This window comes from Thermobia domestica, chromosome 8 (assembly GCF_964235325.1).
Source record: "Thermobia domestica chromosome 8, izTheDome1.hap1.1, whole genome shotgun sequence".
NCBI classification, from domain to species: domain Eukaryota; kingdom Metazoa; phylum Arthropoda; class Insecta; order Zygentoma; family Lepismatidae; genus Thermobia; species Thermobia domestica.
In genome coordinates, this window is record NC_137461.1 from 90,551,610 (window position 1) to 90,575,367 (window position 23,758).

Here is a 23,758-nt window from a genome sequence, read left to right on the forward strand (position 1 = left end):
TATATTAATAAAGAAATAAAGAGAGGCGGGGATTCTTTCAGCATCCTATAAGAGATGCTATCTCTTCCTGGAGCTGTGTTGCGTTTTCGTCAGAGAGCGGAATGTAATTCTGGAGCAGTAATTGATCTGGTAAGAGGATGATTTAAGTCGATTTGGTGTGTTACAGAGGGTTGTAGAGAAGGTACACTGAAAATATCAACACTTTCGCTCTGGCATAGAGACTCGGATGGAGTGAATACTTCTTGTAGTTGATCAGCAAAAGTATTTGCTTTATCTGTGTCTGAGAGTAGTGGAACACAATTGAGATGGAGAGGATATGTTGTAACAGTATTCTTTCCCGTTAATTGATGAAATTTCTTCTAGTAGCGGGTAGGATGTGCTTAGTATCGCAACTTATTGCAAGCACTAATCCAGAGCCTCCGTTTATATGAAATAAGATAGTTTTGTACTGCCCGTTGCCATTGTCTATAGCGATGAAGATGTGCTTCGTTTCCAGTACGATGGCATTCTCGAATGTGCTGCTGTGGACGTTTTACAATAGCCAGATATTAAGGCGGTAACTTTGGTCTGTCCATAGGAATAGATGCTTCAACATTAAAGGTTAAGGTATCTGTAGTATTATACAATTCAGATTCAGTAGTTGGTGCTGTAAGATCAGTAATATCTTTTTCAATGGTTGTCCTATGCGTATTCCAATCAGCTTTATCGTAACGTTTTACGGTACGGAACAACGAAGTAGTGTTGCAGTAACGGCCCTTATTGAGCGTTAGTTTTACTGGGCAATGATCGCTGCCTATTGTGTCAAGTATCTGTATATTGCAATCGCCGACCAGATTAAGTGACGTAATTATAACATCTGGTGTTGTTTGACTACTTGGTCTGGTATGACTAGGTAAGGCATGAATATGTAGATGTAGCTGTTGAGTTACGTAGTTGATAAGTTGTTGTTTTTCTCGGTCGCTGCGACTGTGAATATTGATATCAGCCATAATGATAATACAGTAGAGCGTCGATTATCCGAACGTCGGTCAACCGAACGACCGCTTAACCGTACTCGCTCGCATCTGTTACTCTCCCACCCTACCGTCCATCATCCCCCTCACTCCCAAACCAAGTTTCCCACAGTAGTCGCCGCACTGAGCCACCGCTGGCGGAACATTGCTTTTAATGGGGCCTTCATAAGGCGCTGCTGACCGGCCAAGCCGCCAGTCGCTGTGTTTCAACAATCAGCACACTTCTGTCGGTTTGGCACTGGCTGTAGAAGTACAGTACAGTACAGTGCAGTACAGTACAGTACAGTACAGTTCGATTATCCGAACAAACCAGTTTTCCGAACACCCATGTCCCCCAATTACTTCGGATAATCGACGCTCTACTGTATTTCGAAAATTATGGGCAATGCAATTGCAAAAATCAAATGGAATTGGGTGTCTCGGCCGGATATAGATTGTAGCAACGTTGAGAACAATGGAGGGATAATAAATGGACAACAGAACATGTTCTGGATGATTGTCAAAAGCCTGTAGATGATATTGTTGGAATGGTAATTTAGGTGAGAAACCTACTGCAACTCCGCCATGAGCTCTGGCGGCAGGTCCTATATAGTCATGTCGGTGAAGAAGATAACCCTTGATTCGAGCTGTGACATTAGGTTTGAGTGCAGTTTCATTGATAGCAAAAATATCAATTTGTTCTTCCAGTAAGAGATGTTCTAATAGTAGTTTGTGTTGCTGGAAAGATCGAATATTAATAAATAATAAATTCATAACTAGAATCAGAAAGGACATGGCTTTAAACTACGGTTTCAAGAGGCATGATTTGAAAGTGAGCATACTGTCTTGAATATGTACCATGCAAATTGATGTTAAAGAAAGAATTTGTGGTGGCAGTTATGGTACGAAGTATATGATCGCGTTGAAATGGCAGCACGTTCTGGAGCACTATAGTGAAGTAACGAAGAAAATCTTCGATACTGAGTGGATGCAGAATAGATTGAGCTGGAGGTGTAGTTTTATCAGAACTTCGAATGGGTGCAGTAAGCTCCGGGCTAGTAGGTTCTGCCGGGGGCTTTGCCTTGCAGCGGTAGCTGTATGTGGGGTGCATCTCTCCACATGTGGAACATTTTGGAGGTTGTTGTTGATTTGGGCACAACCTAATTTCATGTTGGTTGCCACAATATCCGCATCGCGGTTGATTTGGACAACTATTTGTGAAATGAGCGTTGTAGGTCTGACATCTCTCGCGCCGAAGAGGCACTGGCCCAGGAGTTTTAGAAGGCTCTACCCTATAAATTTTCTTATAAATAGGTGCACCGTGTGCCAGAAGATGATCAATAGCTTGCTGGTTTTGGGACAAAACACGTATCATATATGTTGGCCCATTTTTGTTTTTAATGCGTATGCATTTGTCAATGTTAATGCCCTCTTGAATAAGATCTTCGCGCACTTTGTCGTCCGTAAACTCTGGAAGAACACCACGAATAACAACAGATAACCTTATCTCTCTTCGCCTTATCTCTATTCGCATTCAACTCACGGTGTGAGGTCTAATTGAACACAGACCTCCACAAAAAGCGACAGAACTTTCTTGATTACCTTTTTATGTGAAAATAAAGATAAAATAATTGAATAATTAAAATCAGGTCACCACCATGTATATTTTCCCTCTCTATATAAGATTTTCCTTTCTCCCTCATCCCTCAATATATGTCGTGACCCATTGGGTGGGTACTACTCGTGTGGATAGTTTAAAAAAGAAAAAGAAAAGAAAAGAAAAGAGAAAGTGATATAATTCTGGTTTCCTTTCAAGTCGCATAAATTTTTCGCTTTTTACTAAAGATTTGTCTGGAGGGAAACAAAAGATCAGTGTATAACTAATATTGTTTGTTGACTTAGTTCTTGATAGGCCTAACCATTGCAATTAAACAAAAGATGTAAATGCTGTATAGTTACTATAACTGTATTAGTTTTAATAGCAGCAGTTAATTTTACCTAACAGGCCCTAGTTTTGTTATGTTTGAGCTTCCACAAGTAATTTTTCCGGAATCATTTGACTGGGCGATTTTCGTAGATTCTAAAATTTAGTACCATTAAGATTTGACACTTAACTGATTTTTGGAACTTCTGTATTGTGGAACTTTTCAAGTATAAACCACCACGTATTTGTAGTAAACCTTTTATAAGTATTATTTCAAAGCAGCCTAAAAAAATAATTATCATTCAATAATTATTATGTTATACATTTTGAATGGTATCATCTACAGAATAAAAAAAATAAATAAAATAAAAATAGAAGGTACGGTCCACCGCACTAAACTCTCTCGATCCAATTTATTTAACTAAATCACGTCATTCTGCAGTTATTACAGAAACATTTATTTGTGAAATACGAACACATTTATGAAGTGTTTTTCAGAAACTTCATCTGGACAAAGCTCAATTCTCCCTCCAAAAATACCTTTTATGAATATTTACATAAGAAGCAGTTTATGCAATATTATAGGTTATTAGTGATATACTTATTTATAAAAGATGAAGAAGTCTCTTTTTTATTTTTTAAAAAAGAAAATCCTCTGAAAAGTAATCCCACTCCTAGATGAAACTACCCTTTGTAGATTTTTCGGAATAAACAAGTTATGCGATATTAGCCGGTTAGTAATGAAATAAAACCAAATTGCTTGAGTCAATTTCGAGAAAATCGCCCGGAAAAGAACATTCTCAAGAGTAAACTACCTCTTGTGGTATCTTTCAGGAGAAATGAGTTATGCCATGTTATCAACTTATTAATAAAATATGTACTGAAATAAGAATCAAATTCCCTCTGTCGTTCTTGGGAAAATCATTCGAGGAAACTCATTCCCAAGAATAAACTATCCCTTGTATATTTTTTCAGAACAAATAAGTTCTGTCATATTGTCATGTTGTTAATAAAATATTCGTTTATGAATATGAACAAAATCGCTTTAATCGTTTTTGTGGAAATCATCTGAGAAAAACTCACCCCGAAGAAAAATTCCTTTTTTGGATTTTTTCAAGGAAATTAACTATACCACACTATAGAATATCTAAAGAAATATTGATGTATCAAATATAAACAAAATTGTTAGAGCCGTTTTAAAAAAATGCGTTTTTTAAATTTTCACCCTTGAGAAAACTACCCTTAATTTTGAAGACAGGAGAAAATTTGAAATACTTCCTAGGAAATCTTATGAAAGTCTTAAATTTAAGTTTTGGAGCGAACACATTGAACAGTATGGCTTCTAGGCAAGTGAAGACATTTCCATCGGGACAAAAGAACAGACGGACGAACAGACGAACATCCAAAAATCACTTTCTTGGCTTGTAGAGGTCATGATAGGTGTAAATAGAAGAGATGACCAATTCCGGAATTTTTACCTTCCGGAATCCGGGAAGTAAAATCGGAAAATTCCGTAATTAGGAAAATTCCGGAATTAGAAAAAAATCCGGAATTCAGGAAAATCCAAATTTCGTAAAAATCTTTTAGTTTTTCAATTCCGGATTTTTTTAATTCTGGAATTTTCTAAATTCCATAACTTTCCGATTTACGAAATTTCCTAAATTCCGGAATTTTTCCGAAATCCGGAAAGTGAAATTGCGAGCGCATTTCGGAAAGTGAAATTGTGAATTGGAAGTTGATTCCGGAAAATTTTGGCCATCCCTAGAAATACGTTCGTTGATATCTCGAATTTGATTTTTCCCTTATCACCATGCTTTCTTCTCTCCTATTGTTGCTCAAAAGTAAAAAAGTATACAATATATCTGGATGTTAAATATCCTTGTATATCCCAAAGTCAGGTTTAAAATATGAAAATGGCCTACATAGTAATAGTTAAAAACATACAATAGAATAATTCGGGGGGGGAGGGAGTGACCATATGAACGAAGTGAATAGAGTTAAGGTTAATAATATGTGGCAAGAAAGGGGTATTTTTTCCTTGCAAAGCCCCTGTATGTGCAGTATTAAGTCTAGGATTGACGAAGAAGGAAGTATGAAACTATCGCGGACAGTAGAGAAGGTGAGTAAATCTGTAGCCCTTTTGTTGCTATTGTAATATGGAACAATAAGAAACTATGGCAATTCTTTCCTGAAGTAATCGTGTTGTACCCAATATTTCCACAGTAGCATGAGGCGATTATTAAATACGCATTTATACAGATATACCTCAATATATCTCGAACATAAAGACACAAAACATGTTTCGAAAATAGACGATTAAGTGGGGTGAAGTGACTAACATTTTGGGGTGATGTGAATAATCTGTTAATCATTCCATGTATCATCAATCGTTAATTATTCCATGTATACAATATGGACCAGGAACATATTTATATCTAACTTTTTTTGTCTCTCCTCCAAATCACAGTCTCGTATAGGAGAAACCTGGGTTCAAGACCTATTGGGAACTCAAATATTGTGCTCTTTCTTGTAAGGTCAAACAACTCAATGTTCCCGAGACGGTACTTTGGACACGATCTCGGGTTGGTATGTCTATTTGCTTCTTAAGCGTTTTCTATAACAATAGCTTATTCACCTTTTCATCATGTAGGTGTTCTTCGTTAGCTGTATACTCATTATTTAGCAGTTTATATCTTGTTATTTACATTATGTCAAGGATACTTCTTCTCATCACTTCACCTCCACGTGTGGGGTGAAGTGAATAATTTACCTTGTATGATTCATTTGTTTCTGTACACGTTACTTCAGACACGATATGAACCATACTTGTATTTTCAGAATGCAGAAGGTCTGTCCTATTCATATGTAATTGTCAATCAGCCATACTACCATTTCTGTGTAACATTTTTTCACTTTCATGCTTACTATGTTCACTTCCCCTCGAATTACTATATATAAATGAAAATGAAATGTTTGAGTTTTACGTCCCACGGTTATACCAGTTAGGCTAAAGGAGACGGTGATGATGAGTAATGAATGAAATGGTGGAATGAAGAAAGTGGGAGCAAACGGGAGAACCCCGAGGAAACCCACGCACACGGTGTGAATTACTATATATAACGGACTTCAAACGATTAAGTGAAATATTGTTAATATTAATACACACACATACAATCGCAACATGTGAAAGATGTGACGAAAATCATTTTCAGAACAGCCACAAATCAGTGCTCCTAAATGCAAAACTTAATACAGTTAATCCATTTCTAGTAAAAATAAATAAATAAATGCAACCTTAGTTTATAGTGAAACCAAACAAATATTTGAACGTAATTTATCCCTCACATCTTCTTTGATGGGACTCTTTAAAAAAATGGGAATTTATGAAGCTCATTTTAGTGAAACTCACTATACAACATCGCCTTTATCACTCTTACACCTTTCCCAAAAAAAAAAAAAAAAAAAAAAATCAATGTTCCGAAACTCATACATGTTGACTTAACTGTATTTAAAGCTGATCTATGAAAAATATCGCCGAGTACCTGTACAGTCACTGATAGGGAAAATAGGGTAAATCTGTATTTTATTTATAAAATATACCTTTAATATTGTTGATGATCTTATAATTTATATAGGAAAAGATAGGATACGATAAATAGGTAATATAAAGATAGCAGAGCACATGCAATACACTAAAATTATAGTTTTCCAGTTCTTAAATTTTAGTCAGGGTCCGTTATGTATAATTCCTACTACACATTATTGACCACGTTCCAGATAGTCGCGTTTTAAACAAGATAAACTTACACTATGTCCTACTAAACTGTTTAAAGAAATCAGTGATCAGTATGTTTATAAGGGACACACACACAAAAAAAGAGTGATCATGTTCCAAAATGAAATACTATAGATTCTATTGAACTGCATTCATTGGTTCAAATAATATTCCTAGTAGATGGAAAAATAAAACACTATCCATTGAAAACATATCAAGGAATTGTCACTTATATTGTAGTCTACTAGTTGTTCCACCCAAGCCTTTGCCCGCTTTACTCTATAGGTTAAAATTGTTTTTAATTAAAAGACATAATTATCTACATTTAACATTGTTTTTAGTATTACCCAGCAACCACCTCAAACTCCGTACCAAATTCATGCAAAGAACTTTGTTATTCAGACATAGAATAGCATCAGCATGGTGCACAGGCTGACATTTCTCTTCTATAATTATGATATTATGACTCAATATGGCTTAACTTTAGAGGTGTTCTCCAGTTTCAAAAATACAAAAGCACTTAAAATATTTTTTTTTTAAATGTTAGATTCGGCAAGCACGTAGCCAAGGGGGTTCCGGGAGGTCCGGACCCCCTTCAAAATCAGAAATGAAAAAATAAGGAAAGATGAAACAAAAAGAAACGAGAAAAAGAACTATTATCTGTCCACAGTGCTTTTCTGTAATAGTGTGTATATTTTTTTATCATAATTTTTCGTCATCGCTTCTCTGCAGTATTAAATCTGTTATTTCAACAGCCTTCTACTGCTTCTTTAACTTGTCATTTGAAACAGACAGTAGTTGACGGAATAATAAAAACAAAAGGTTATGTGGGGAGAAAGCTGTGTTAACATTTGATTCAACAGAGAAAGGAACGCAGATATTGTAAAATATTTTACAAGACACTAGCTGAACCTACGCTCTTACTCAGCGCATCATTCATATATGGGAATGAATCCTATATTATTTCTTACAACTTTTGTATATACATATCCCTTTACAGACATAAGCGAAAAACGTCTTGATAAAAATCGGTAAGGGGTACCATAAAGGGGAGATTTTTTTCAATTATTTTTTTTCAATATCTCGCATCGTTTGCAAAATTGAGCCTCCTTCCGATTGGAGTTTCTAGTTCATGTATGTTCAGTGTTTTCTCTGTTCTTACATGTAATATGTAATAAGCAACTGCATTACATATACAATTAATTATAATTTCTATGATATATGGCGTTCATTGGGCAAAATACTTTAAACAATAAAAATTCATCTTAGCCTTTAGAAATGGTTATTCTTCGTTTTTCATTATCATTTGGCCATGAAACAAATGCCTGAGAGATATACAGTCCCTGTATACAACTATGTTGTGTTGGAATGTATAACTCACTGGATATGATGTTTTTTTAATTTCCACAATTTCATTGTACCCCTAAAAATGTAATAAAGAAATAAGAGCCATGTTTTTTTTTTTTTTTTTAATATTCAATTAGAACTGGACAATCTACACAAAATTTGTAATCGACCAGTGAAAACGGCACGTTTCTTGCACTTGTGGTTTTCGAGATCATGAGAAGGAAGGATTGGAGACAAACATATAAACCTAGCATTTGAATATATAGATTATTGGATAGGTACTTTATATAATAGTGGATATGATTTATAATAGTTGAGGTCATAATGAAAGGAAAATTGTTTTATTTCAATGAACAGAGGAAAGAATATAGATATTGTAAAACATTTTTCAATACATTTTTTATATTCTTTTACTCGATATTTCTTCATAGTTTGTTATTAAAATACTTAATAACATATCCTCATTTTATTGTCCTAACAAATGAATATATGTTGCCAGTAAAATAGTTTAGATTGATCGAGCCCGTGATATGATAACCACAGTATTTCATGTCACTCTCCCCCCTCTTCCCACTACGAAATCCTGACAAAGTGCCTGGGTTAGGTTACGTTACGTTACCTGTTAAAAAACAACTACCATGCTCCTGAAACATTGAAACCTTCCACGACAGCTTTCGCGTCTTGCAAATAGTACAAAGTTCTACATATGGTCTCTTCTATTAAACAAAACTTTACTCGCAAGCTTACATACCTAAGAATAACATAAGAACTCAAATTCTTATCTTACCTCCGTTCTCCTGTAAATTTTCCAAATTTTTGGTAAAAACAGAGAGACATCACTAAAGTAAACCTCTGAATTTTTGTTCCTCAGTCAGTATGTCACGCAACGGAAGTAATTCATCTGTGCAATCTATCATCCATTGTCAGAGTTTGTTCATACACAGTTTTATTATCAGAGTGGGGTATGATCACAAACACTGATGAGTAAAACTCAATTACTTTACCTTTTCTATTGAAAAATTGGCATGTAACTCTTATTCGTATAGTAATAATAATAATACGTACTAACGTACTTCATGCCTTATAACGGTTATCCCAAATCACAAACGTTGTAGAGACATTTAAAAAGACCAATATATGAGGAAGGAGACGAAGCTCTGATAGACTTTTCGAGTTGCAAGTGCTATAAAATGAGTATCGAAGATCTATTTATTGAGAAGTTTAATAACTATTCCAAATGCAAATACTATGCGAAAATAAGTGGGTATCCCCTGAGGTTTGGGGACATTATGGGGTACCGGTACCTAAATTTTGCATTTTGAAATAACTTTGAAACAATATGTCTTCAGATAATTCTGGAGAATGTACGTTACAAATACGAGTTTATCGAAAACTCGAAGTCATATTCTTAATGGTTTTACTGAAATAACAGATTATTGCAATTACTTCTGATAGTGAACGTAAGTGGGTCTACTAACCAAGAAAACGTAGGTATCGAATAACTTGAGAATACTATGCTCTCACCGAGTTAATTGTTCTCGAATCAGAACAAATATACACGTCGTTTGCGTAACTTTGAGGGAACATTTGATTCTAAGTCCAAATGTGCTTTTTCTAATGTGGCCTATTAAAGACATCAAATTGATTGATGAATATGAAATATGCTGTTTACGAATTGCGTCAAAGATATACGCGTATATAGCTAGTCATATATACACATACCATACATTCATACATAGGATATAATGTACGAATGTGGAAATCGGAACTAATCAAAGATCTTGGAACGCCGTAATTGTATTAAGTTTGTATTGTTATCCCATTCGGGTCCCCCCATAAACTGACGACCGAAAAATCTCAGCTTATCTAAGATAATGCACACAGTGGAGGTAGCTTTCGGTTCCATTGACGCAAACAAAACTTTCAGTGATTTAGTTATGAAATGATGCAGACGAAGGGTAGAAGGTGTTTTGTAGGGAAGGGGGAAATAAAACGATGACGTCATGATTCAGCCTCGAGAGTGGTCCTGAGCTGAATGTCTTCTGGTCCAAAGGACATGGGTGATCCAAACATCAATTCCCCGGGCAAGTAATTATGGTTCGCTCGGGGCTTCCCCCAGACAAGCAACTGCAAAACAATGTTTGCACTTCATTAAACGACAAAATGACAACGGTTCTGGCGCGGAAGAGTAAGTAGGGGAGGTGAGACTGTAAAGGGAGGAGTAGGGGGAGAGAGGAAGAAGATAGGAAACTATATTCGGTCGAAAGAGTGCAAGGTATGTTGAGAGGAACAAGTTTTGATTCTCGCCCTATCATCGCATAAACTCATTGCTCCAGAAGGACCTCAGGCTTCTCTTATGACGAAGTGTTTCCAACTTAAAGGTTTAGAGGCTAGACATTGTAACTCTACAGTGTTCTGCCATCAAAGGTGTTTGGAAATGTCAATTGTTCCGTTTTGTAAACGATCTGCCACTAACAAGTACATCTATGATATCCTTATATACATTTCAGAATGTGCTTTTAGTCTTTATGCAATACGAAGGTCATGGAAGATGGGACCTACTGTTGGCGTGGGCTTTGAACCACAACCAAACCTTGAAGCCAGTGAAGTTAGCCATTTCCCACCATACCCTTTTGCCTTCAAGAGAGTGGAATTATAGGACCACATTAATGGCTCGGCTATATTGCTAATTAAATTTGTTCCTGTTATTAGAATATTCGTTTTCAATACTCGAACGATTATTTATTATTGAATCCGAATAATTATTCGAAATGAAATCTCTAAATTTTACGCCCCATGGTTATGCCGGCTAGGCTAAAGGAGACGGTGATGATGAGAAATGAATGAAAAGGTGGAATGGAGAAAGTGGGAGGAAACGGAAGAACCTCGAGACAACCCACGCACATGGTGTTTGTCCACCACAAAGACCACTTGTCGCGAGCTGGGATCCAACCGAGGATCCTATGAACTAGAGGTGAACGTTCTACCACTGAGCCGCTGCTGCTTCCAGAAAAATTATTCAATTAGTTTTATGATTAGAAATTAGATTTCTGGGCATTCTTCACCTATGACCATGTTAGCCCGTCACGTATGAGGGATGACATCCCTGTTGATCACATTATCCGAGGAAAGGAAAGGAAGAAGCAGCCTGGAATCTGTATATTAGGCACCATCCCGCCATTTATCTGCTGTGAATGAGGAAAACCCTCACTTAGGATGGCTAGCCTGAAAAAGCTTATACACTTTTTCGACTGACTGTCCCTACTGAGAATCGAACCCGAGATCTCTCGCACCAAAAACGAGAGCGTTAGCGACTATACCGTGAGAGTCCACGAACAATTATTCAAATAATAAATTTTATTCGAATTAAGAAATAACAAATATTGCGAAAAGCAAATTATTCTAATTTAAAGAGCACTATATCAGAGCAAATATAGTAAAGACATAGCGAGAAACGGATTCAATGTCCCAAGGATAGATTTTATCTCTGCCCCTAGCTTTGTATTGAAACCGGAAGTGGTAAATGAGTAAATCGTGCTTTTTCGGTTTCAATACAGCACAAAAGAACATCACTTCAACAAGTAAAAAAATGGGCACATAACGTTATTATTGTTTATTCAATTCTATGTGAAGGAATATAATATAAAATGAAATGAAATATTTTAAGTTTTACGTCACACCATTACGCCGGCTAGGCTAAAGGAGACAGTGATGATGAGAAATGAAATCAATGGTGGAATGAACAAGTGGGAGGAAACTGGAGAACCTCGAGAAAACTCACGCCCACAGTGTTAGTTCACCACAAGCCAAGGGATAGAGTTAAAGAAAAGTGAAATAGACACAAGTTGCTACGGGACGAGGAATGTGTCTGAGCAAATAAACAAATACGACAAAAGGTCCCCGAAATACTGTACGTATAAAATATTCTATTTTCGTTGCCAATATTGTGAAGTAACGTTTCTGGTGCGAAGACGTGGCACACAGGACTTAAAAAAAACGAACTGCAAGTAAATGTGGGTTTATATTGGAATTGGCTAGATTCATAACATTATTGCCAATTAGTTACTGTATCGCTGCAGTTTCTTGGGCTGGTGGCGCATTTCAGAACTAAGGCAAATGCAATGAAAAATGCACAAGGCCTAAACGGTATAAGACCTAAACAGCACAAGACTTAAAAGTCATTTGACGGCAGAAGACCTAAAATTTAGGTCTATATTTTTTAAGTCTTATGCCGTTTAGGTGTTACGAATGTTACCTTTGTATAATACACAAAAGACTTGGGATACTCCACATAAAATGAAATCAAGAAATGCATCTCATCTATATGTTATTGTATTCTTTCGATTCTCCTGTTGAAACCAAACTCTGAAGTACTTCGTACTGTATATCTAAAATTGGACTCCTTAGCACACAGTTTGCGAACGACTAAGGGTGGCCAGGAGTCTTTTAGTTATAATAATGTGTGGTCATTATGTCGGTTTCTATCAACCTTATTTATGACTTCTTAGACTACACTTCGTTGTTTCTTAGTTAGCTACTCATTTCGAAATCCAGAATCAGAGAAACAAAGAAAAAAATGTAGTACGTTAATATGCAATTATATACGTTATGTGTTTTATATAAATAATTGCTATGTCCAGAAAAACGAAGTTACTCTTCGCAACGATTATATATATATATATATATATATATATATATATATATATATATATATATATATATATCGCATACTTTAGTAATAGCAATAGCAATAGCAATATGCTTTAGTAATAAGTATGTACACTCATGTCCAAAATTATTGTCGCATGTTTATAAATATGTTGTTGTAGGAATATAATTTGATAACGAATTCGCTTGGTATATCTTAATGTTAGTATGTGTATAATCGGCAATGTATGTGGCAAATTTAATGTCAAAAGAACAGTAAATAAGAACAATAAAACGAAAATTAAACTTTCCTGTTCATTTAGCAACATTTTTTTTACTCACTCTAATTTTCTTACTTATAATTGTTTTCCTATGAAATTTACCACAAATATACATTTTCCGATTGTACACATATAGTATCAGTATTAAAAGTACCCTGCAAAATCATCAAATATATTCGTTCAGGATGACAGTTATAGATATGCGACAATCATTTTGGACATGTAGTATACATATGTAATCATTTTAATTTCACTGAACTTTAATAAATATGGATAGGAATAATAAGATATTGGCCCTCTCAGCTGGTCTAATGACTAATACACGCGCCATTGGTGCAGGCGGTCCCGGATTCGATTCCGGCGACCAGTGATGACATGGATCACAACTTTCGTCCGAGTCATGAACGGTGAACCGTACTGACCTAACGACCCGAAACCAACTGAAATATCACCTCTACAGCATTACTTCAGAATTTTGTAGTGGATTGATAATGTCTGCTACTCGAGCTAGAATACTAACGTGTTTGATTCCTGGTGTTTCTTCCCATGTGTTTATACGCTCATAATTCTTGCAGTTATCTTTCAGTGCAATGTCCTTACACACACACACACACACACATACATACATACATACATATATATATATATATATATATATATATATATATATATATATATATATATATATATATATATATATATATATATATAAAGAAAGAAAGAAAGAAAGAAAAAAGAGATGCATACATGATAAAAATAAATTGTAACTTTAGTGAAGAGAGAAGGTAAAAGAAGAGAATTGTGTTTGTTGGAATTACATTATTAACCTCATACAATCTGTCAATATATATGGGGATGTTTTGTCATCTCCGGAGCTCTCTGGGTCACAGATCCGTCCAGCTAATCGGATCTGATAAGTCATAGCTTTCACAGGTCACGGGTCACGAACTTCGAGACCTGTTCCATCACTACCGGTGAGAGAGCATTGAAATTTGAACGCGTTACAGTAGTTCGATTTTCACCTGAAACTACAAATAGCGCTGGTGCTCAAGAGGAACGCAAAACTACAAGAAACAATTGAAGCGCTTGGAGGATAAAGGTGTTATGTAACAAATTGAATATGACGGGAAAGTTGACTTTCACAACTTTGTCCCTTAACATAGCGCCTTCATCCTTCCTACGAGGACTCACTAAATAAGGTGTTACATGGCATGATTAACATATAACATGTGCATGAACCGCCAGAATGCAACATTTCAAAAAATGTAACATAACACCTTTATCCTCCAAGCGCTTCAATTATTGTTTCATAATTCTCGATTGTACCGGAAATTGCGGTCCCAGTATCGAAATTGCTGTACCCGGGACCACAAGTACCAAATACATTTTCATTTACCTTTCGAAAATATAGTATGCCATCACCAATTGAATGAAATAATAATACATATTGAAGAAATAGAAAATCGCCTAAAGTAACAGTAAGAGTAATGTGAATAACGTACTAGCAGGATACAGCTTTGCTTCCGTAGAAATTTAGAAACTCGGAAGGAGGGGAAAAAAATCTTTCCTTTCCTTATTTATATTAATTTCTTTTTATCTTTGTAGCGAGGACTCCTTCGTTCTCAAGCCCACTACGGAGTAATTTCTCTAATGAAATGCAAACAAAAGAGACCTCTAAGCTATTCAGCACTACTAGCGGCATCCCTCGTCGGAAAAAGAAGACGCGCACGTATTCACGTACTGTACGTACATTAAAAACAATCTGAGGGGCTTTCTTAATAAAAATATTATTATATTCAACAGATGAAGGGGAACATTTCTTCTCATTTCAGAAAGCATGTAGTATTCAGGAGCATAAAAGTATCGCTTGGGCTAAAAATTATGAAAATTTGTACGTAAGTTTTGATAATAAATCTTGCAGCGAAACCAAGCTAAATTTCAATATAAAATTCAAGTTATTTCCTGGAAAAAAAATACTACATATGAAGTTTATGTATCTTCGATAAACGGCTATGTTCGTCCGTCTATTGAGAAATATCCCAGCAAAAAGGAAAGAGCAGTGATGCCAACCTGTAACCTTATAAAATCCTATCTTGAAAATCAGAAATTCCCATTTTGCTCTTAAATTTCTTATGCGCTATATTAATTATGTCATTTTCAAAATTTATAAAATATGAACATTGAAACTTACATATATCATTTACTTTCTTCAATATTTGAGTAAATTATTCGTAAATTCGATCTTCTAAATTCATTTTAAGTACTTTCTTAAATTAAAAGCAATCATTATTGAAATTGTTGATGAAATCAAGCACATTTTGTTGTCAGAATTTAGTATTTCTATCACGCTTTTGTGCCATAATGGTCTATTGGACGTAAGGAAACTAGACAAACTTCAGTCTCCACTTACTTTATGTGGAACGTTTTAGAAATATTTTGTGTTACTCGTTTGGTAATTTACCTTCTTCCGTTCATGATTTTTTTTTCTAAAACTCCAGATTACAATTTTTTATCCCTTGTTCCCATTATTTTTTAGATGCACAATTTTCTGAATAAATCAGTTTCACACTAACATACACTTTCCAATAACAAAATGTCACAATTACCACTGATTTCATGTTTATTGTAGCGTCATTAGCCTACTTTCCGCCCATGCAGAAATTCGTTGGCGTCAATGAAATAAATACATTGTATATGAAAAATCTCACATATGTTGCCAATTTTCATGTAAATTCCCTTTATCCCTACCCGGAAAATAAATGTCAAAAAATACCAGAACATGGAATTTTTCCTGATATGTTGGCATCACTGGATAAGAGATAACTAGAAACAGGTTTGAGATATACAGTGCCCGCTGGTCTAGTGGCTAGTGTGGGCCGCCTTTGAGCCATAGGATCTTGGGTTCAATTCTTTTTGGGCCCCAATCTTGAAACTTTTGAATGTATTACGCTTGGTTCGTATTCCACTTTAAACTGTAGGTCTACATTTTATATAGCTTCGGTGCTGAAAAAAAATACTGAGCTCCAATCTAACCAACCAAGTTTTCTGACGTGAATTAAGTGTCCCAATAATAGGTTTCATTCCTCTTTATCCCCCATAGAGCAGGAAAACTAAAAAATATAAAGTTTTTTTTTCTAATGTGGATTCAGCATCTCATAAATAGGTTTCATCTTCATTCACATAGACCAAAAACATAAAGGATAGAGAGTAAGATTTTTTTTAAATATGGTTTCAGCGTCTCAAGAATTGACTCTTTATCACTCCACTGAAATAAGAGATGACTGAAAACTACCCATCGGTTTCATTATTGACCCACATAGAGTTAAAACAGTAATTGCTAAGGAGAAATGGTGTTTTGATATGAATTTAACATGAAAAAAAAGTTCAACCTGTGTTCTATTCCATCTATTCTAATCGGAAGTAGCAGAAATATATTATTTCTGGTTTCAATATCGACCACCATAAAGAAAGAACAGTAAGAGATAACGAGCATCTTTTGTATAGGTTAAGCCATCGCCGGCTACGATCCCTTAGCGCCTTACCATTTTCCTCTCGTAACATGAGATTTAGCGTACACGGGGTAGTTGACCTTTTGGCCGTTGTGGCGCTACTGACGTGCACCAAACAGAAGGACAGGTTGTCTATTGTCACATAAGTCTGAGTGAATTTTGACAAGTGTAGTGTGGTGTTTTACGTGATTTTTTTTTCTTTTTGCTAAAAAAAAAAAAAAAAAAAAAAAAAAGTCGCGTGGTGTTTGTAGTCACTATAGTTTAATAATAGGTATTTGCAGTATCTTTATGTGCTGAAATTAACAGCACAGAAAGTGTTCTTTTATTGTTTTAAATATGGTATATTGTTGTGTACCATTTTGTAAAAGTAAAAGCGGGAAAGGGAACTCTGTATCTTTCCATGAATTTCCCTTGGATTCTCAACAATCCGATGCGTGGTTGAAGGCTATATCTAGGGAAAATTTCACCCCAAATTGTAAATCTAGGTCATCCGTAGTGTGTAGTTTACATTTTAGTGAAAATGATTACCGCTCAGACACGAAAAAAAGAATTCTGAAGAGAGGAAGTGTTCCAAGTGTGTTTAGTGACTACCCCTCCCACAAAATTCCGAAACTTGTTCAACCCCGTAGAACAATTCTCAGAAAGAACATCGACATAAAGAAAAGAGAAATAAAATCATATGTGAGTCCGCAGTTCAGTAGTGAACACAACGAAGCTGCTGTTGTTAATTGCAACGATTTACCTAATGAAAACAAATCGGTGTGTTCTATTGGGCTACAAACAGATAATCAAACACCTGACAGTAAGTTGAAAACAACTTGGATAGAAAAAAACAAATTACGGATTAAGTTGTGGCGAGCACAAAAGAAAATACGCAACCAAGAGCAACAAATAAACACTTTGAAAGATAACTTAAATTCTTTCGAAAATAAATATAATTCCTCATTAAATGATATACTTGCTGCATATAAATGCGATCCAAATAATCAAAAAGCTGGGTTTCTCTTGGAGCAAGTGCTTTATTTCAATAAATCACGTCCTCGGTGGTCTGCTGACGTAATAAAGAATTGCATTGTTTGGCAACATGTTTCTCCAAAAGGCTACAAATATGCACAAAATGTTCTTCAACTACCTAGCCGATCAACCTTGTCACGCTATGTTGGAGATATATCATGTGATGCGGGGGTCACACCTCTAATCGAGCAGCGTTTATTATTAGAGTGCAATGAAATGAAAGAAGCGGAAAGACTGTGCTCCCTAATGATAGACGAAATGTCAATAAAACAACGTTTAACTTACGACAAGAAACTCGATGTGTTCTTCGGCGAGAAAAATACTTCTTACGTAGCTGAGAATGACAATCAATCTGTCAATGAATTTGATTCAAGTTCTGAACCACCAAAAGTTTTAGAAAAAAAGACTGTACTTGCCAATAATTTACTTTGCTTTCTTTTGTGTGGTATCTCTACGAAGTACAAGCTACCAGCGGCGTACTTTTTCTCTAAAAAGTTGTCAGGTGCAGAATTGCATAGACTGACATTAATTGTTATTAATAAAGTTGAGGCATGCGGGTTTCGAGTGTTAAGGCTTGTCACCGACAACCATAAAACTAATGTAAATATGATGAAAAGACTCAGTCAAGCAAAAAATCTTAAACCATTCGTTGACCATCCCGAAGATTCAAGCAGACCACTATACATAGCTTTCGATCAATGCCACATACTTAAAAATGTTCGAACAATGTTTTTAGAGAGAACAATGTATGATGGAGAGGAACAAATTAGTGGCACTCACGTGAAAAATTTGTACGAGTTGCAGTCCAAAGATAATGTGAAACTTGTCCGATTTCTGTCTCGAAAACATGTTTCACCAACAAATTTAGAGAAAATGAATGTTAAAAGGGCTAAGCAAATATTTTCAAACGAAGTAATTGCCGCAGTGGAATTCCTCAAAGATAACTCCGTTCATTCTAAGGCGCACACTTTCTCAAGTGCTGGTGCAACTTTAAAATTCATGAGAAACATAAAAAAGTGGTTTGATATTCATGATGTGTGCAGTCCAAAATACAACCAAGGAAATCCAGATAGGACGCATTTCTTTAGTATCGATGATGAGAGGTTGAAGTGGTTGGAAAATGATTTCCCCAAATACTTGCGTGAGGTAAAAGATTCAAGTGAGGAACATGGATGCACATTCCTCAGTAAGGAGACGTATGAGGCAATTTTACTTACGTCAGAGTCTACAGCTCAATGCGTTCGGTACCTTCTTCAATCAGGCTACCACTTTGTGCTCACTCGATCCTTTAATAGTGACCCCATCGAATTATTCTTCAGCAGTTTAAGACAAATGTCTGGGAGCAATGATATGTTGGATAGCAGGTCCATTGTATGTACAATGAATCGAATTCTGAAGACTGGATTACTATCGCTGTCTTCCATCGCAAATCCTACCACTATTTCACAGGAAAATATTCCCAATCACTTTCCTGGTTCTGAAGCATATATCCCCATACCAGATACAGTTACAGAATTATTGACTGGTCTTCATGCCGATCCTAGTAAGTGTTGTTTTTGCTTGTGTAATTAATTTTATTTATGTTTCTGAGTAGTAATGAGATATATGCGTAGGTTGGTTCTTTTCTAAAGAAAAAAATAGACCTAAAACCTTTAGCTTATGGGGAAGGGCGGCGATTTCTGTGTAGCTTTGGGGGAGCCCCATAGCAGATACGCATTGGTAGAACAGAAAAACGAATTGGCATGTATTGTAGAAATTGGAGAACCCATTAGGAGAGCCCATTTCAACTTTAGGGCCCGGGCCCTCAAAGCTCCCCGGGATCGGTGCCCTTGCTAATGGGATAGAAGAAAGCAGAGCCCTTATTTCAGGTACTATCCCAATATCACTTAATGTGCCAGTGGTAACCCCAAATTTCCCTAATTATCTAGATAAAACAATTTTATTTACTTTTGTGAAATGCAATATTGTAGTAATATACTAGTAGACTCCTATTTACATCTTATTAGGACACATAATAATGATTTACAAAAATTCCATGTTTTAGAAAGATATTTATGTAGTTCTGACAATCTAATATTTGAAACCTACTAATACGATAATGCCAGGAAAAAAATAACCATTTTGCACTAATATGGTAGAAAACTAGACACATTCATTAAAGTGTAAACTAAAAGTGAAATTCAGCTATTAAATTATAACGCAAACGAAATACAATTCTGACTTTACGCAATATTTAAGCACAAAGAAATTAATCACTTCATAACATTTTAAAGAAAGTAGTCACTTCATAACATTTTAGCCTATTGTTCACTACTATTGTCACAATTTGTATAATATTTCAATAGTTCCATTTATGGTTTTCTTTTCAGACATTGAATCAGGTACAGTGAAATTAGCGTCTACTGCTTTCTTAGGAGGTTTTGTAGTTCGGAAAATTACTCAAAGTATAGAGTGTGCCTCATGCCACAAACTTATCAGTCAGGACAAGTGTAATTCTACGCTTATGAGCTTGATATATAAACAAGACAGTAGAAGCATAATGTGCTACCCCACAAAAGAACTAGTATGGGTGATTCACATTGTTGAAAAGTTTGTTGATAGGGCCCATCGGTTTGTGAAAACCCGAATTTCGGAAACTCTTTCCGCTTACATTGTTTCTTTTCTGCAACACACTTCGTATTTACAGTGCCCCATTTCGGACAATCATTCATTCAGATTAAGTGTCAAAATTTGTGATATAATAGTTCCAGTGTTGCTGAAGAACATTGCAGATGCTGAAACGGAACGTTTTGAACATGTCAAATTTTTAAATACCAAACCATTATCTCGGAAAGTGCTGCGTTTGTAATTTGTCAAGGATTATTTTCCTGGTAAGTGTGCTTGTTTTTTTTTTATTATTATTTTTAATTAACCGATAATAATTGTATTCAATTTTAAAAACAGTTTAGTTTTTGTGATACTATAGATATGTTTACCTAGAAATAAGGGGAAGGGGACTTCAGAATTCTTTTCCTATTATAGTTATTTCATTTGCCTGCTACACAGCGACAGAAAAAATTGGTGCACGTAACTAGCGCCACAGCGGCTCCTAAAGGAACTAGGCCCCGTTCGCTTGTCTACGCTATTTGGGAAGGCGCTAAGAGATCGTAGCCGGCGATGGTTAAGCGTTTCAATAACATGTTCTCTTCCTCCCTCTCTCTCTCTCTCTGCTCCTACTGAAACCGGAAGTGGTAGAAATTTGCTACAACTTCCTTTCCATACTGATCTCTAAAGTACTAAAACGGTAACTGATAGCTAGAAACTGTTTTCTGTGATAGATTTAGTGATTTAAGAAAAAAGTGTTCCATCTCAGCTCTATTCTTTCTGTAGAAACCGTAACTGACACGTCTGTTACTTCTGAGCAGGACAAAAGAATCTCTAAAATCTGTAAATCTACCGTAGCTTTCAATGTAAAAAAAAACTCATTTCTTATGACTTAAGTATTTAGGTTTGATTAGACATGAACTTGATATAGAATTCACCTCAACAAATACCATATAGGCACTTTTGAGTACAAAATGTTACAGTTGGAGCTTTTATTCAGAGATAAAGTTCTTAAAAACTAATTATCTTAATGCTTGGCCAAATTTTGTTTTGTAGTTTAAAATAAACAAAAGTATTTATATAGCAGGTTTGTTTGCAAATGTCTTTCAGTTTAACGTCCCACGATTATGCCCATTAGGCTAAAGGAAACATATGATTAAGGGAAGTGAATGAAGATAGAAAAATCGATGGAATAAAAGTGTGGGAGGAAACGAGAGTACCACGAGAAAATCTACAGACATGATGTTGTCTACCACAAACTTACTTGGATGAGGATCAAACCTGGGATTTCGCGCACCAGAGGTGAGCGCTCTACCACTGAGCCACTATGCCCGCAGGCTTGTATTAAGTTAAGAACTCATGGTTTGCTGTATTGAATAAAACATTTAGCAGGTTTAGGGTTAAATATTTTTGTTTTAATAGCCACCAATGGTTATGTCCAATCCAGACAGCATTGTGATACTCAACCACGTAATTCCCACACTGCGCCGGAGACTGAGTCAGGGGCTTCACTCGTGGTTCCAGGGGATAATTCTCCACCGAATTTTAGGTTTATTTATACTTTATTCAACAGCATAGTAAAATACCAATGAAAAACATGAAAATCTACTTCATCGGAGGGGCCTTGACCTCCACCTAAAAGCAAAATCTAAAACGACGCTGCTGGAATGAGCATTGACGTTCTCTTCCACTCATCTCTGCAATCTAGGCAAAGACACCAATGTTTGAGAAGTCCAAAATCACACACAAAAAGAACATCCCACAGGCATCAAAAATCCTCATTGGAATGTTAGCAAAAGTAATAACAACGTAGAGGGTATATCTTGGAAGCGCCCTCAATGCTCTGTTTCGTTTGGTTTTACTGACATTGGCATTTGGGTCAATTGAGGCAATGAAGTTATACTATCGGACAAGATCAACAGTCTAAAGTATCAAAAATCTGGACCACTAGAATGCGTTCAAAGCCTTTCCATCAGAAATCCAACTCGTGACCTCGTGCACCAAAATATGTACGAGCTACTGACCAGACCAGCAAGGAGTGCTCATTTGGTTTTAAAGCAATGACTAATTAGGAAGGTGTAAAGATTTTTGGAATCTTCAGTATAACTGGGTTGAGTTGAGTTTGAGTTTAACGTCTCTTTCAGCAGCGAGGCTATATGAGATGGGACCTACTGATTAACGTGGAATCCGAACCACATGAGCTCCTGCCGGGAATCGTACCAGGGTCTCCAAGGCAAAGGCGCGTACGCTAACCGCTTAGCCCCGAAGGAGCTCTCCAGTATAACTGGAAGCGATTTATTAGATGCTGAATAATCATGTACTTATGATACACTGGTAAAGTATTAGCATTCCACTAGGAGTTACTTAACTTGCCCTTAAGTTAGTTCAAAAAGCAAAATTACTTCAACAGTTAATGACAATAGTTGACAAACTGCAAGAGTAAGACTTTGTGCACCATTTCCCCCCCCCCCCCTCATTCTTTCATTTCGGGAATATTTTTGTGCCATTTCAAACAAGCGAAATAATAATAGTAGTAGTAGAAACAGGAGATAAAAAAGTTTATTTGCAAACGTCACACATGTGTCAAGGGGTGTTTCTAAGCAATTTAAAGTTTTATTATTACTCAAATCGAGAGCTCCCGGAAAAGAGAAAGAGAAAGCGAAAGGGAGGGAGAGAGAAAGAGAGAGATAAAAAAGGAGAAATGAAAGAGGAAGGGTGAAAGGGAAAAGAGATGGAGTTGTTGACGAGTTTTTGAAAACTCACGCTATGTGGCACTGTCGGTGTCTGACATGTTATGTTAACAACTTTGACATGTCATTACGAAGTCACGAACTAAGTCCTTAAGTTACTTCGTTCGTTCGCTTCGTCGGTAAAGTAACATTGGGAGGGGAGGATGAAAACACTCCTTTTTCCTCAGATTTTTTATTTTTTTAAAAGAAATATATAGAATAAGAATGTTCTTCATAAATAGATTGAAGAACATTGTAAACAACAGCAATACTTACCATCTTAATTCGGAGTAAAGCTATTGGTTAATTCTACGATATTGTAGGCCTACATGTACAGTGCCGTGCCGTGGGAGTGCGAGGGGCGATGGTCTCGGGCTCTGAAGTAAGGAGGGCGCTAAATTTGGGAGAAGTATATATTAACAGACGAAAATCATATACCAGAAGAAATTAAATGTCGACTAAAAGCAGGGAATTCGTGTTACTATTCGGTTCAAAGTCTCTTGTCGTCGCGAATTCTGTCGAGAAACTTGAAGCTTAAAATATACAAAACGATAATTATGCCTGTTGTTCTGTATGGTTGCGAAACATGGTCGCTTACTCTGAGGGAAGAACATAGACTGAAAGTATTTGAGAACAAGATCCTTAGACGAATATTCGGACCCAAGAGGAACGGGAATGGGGAATGGCGGAAACTTCATAACGAGGAACTACATAATTTATATGGTTTACCCAACATTGTTAGGGTCGTCAAGTCTAGGAGGCTTAGGTGGGCAGGTCATGTAGCTAGAATGGAAGAAAGTAGAAACGCTTTCAAAGTCTTGACTGGAAGACCAATCGGGAAACGACCATTAGGAAGACCTAAGCGCAAATGGGAGGACAATATTAAGATGGATCTCGCAGAGATAGGAATACAAAGTAGAAACTGGATCCAATTGGCTAAGGATAGAAGTCAGTGGA

General features: G+C 36.1%; 1 non-coding gene across 1 annotated transcript; it reads left to right on the forward strand.

Annotated features, from left to right (window-relative positions):
• Positions 1-2,787: 2,787 nt before the first annotated feature.
• LOC145693756 (U5 spliceosomal RNA) lies at positions 2,788-2,908 on the forward strand. The gene has a single exon (XR_014132833.1). It is a non-coding gene; the product is annotated as a U5 spliceosomal RNA (small nuclear RNA).
• The last annotated feature ends 20,850 nt before the right edge of the window (positions 2,909-23,758 follow it).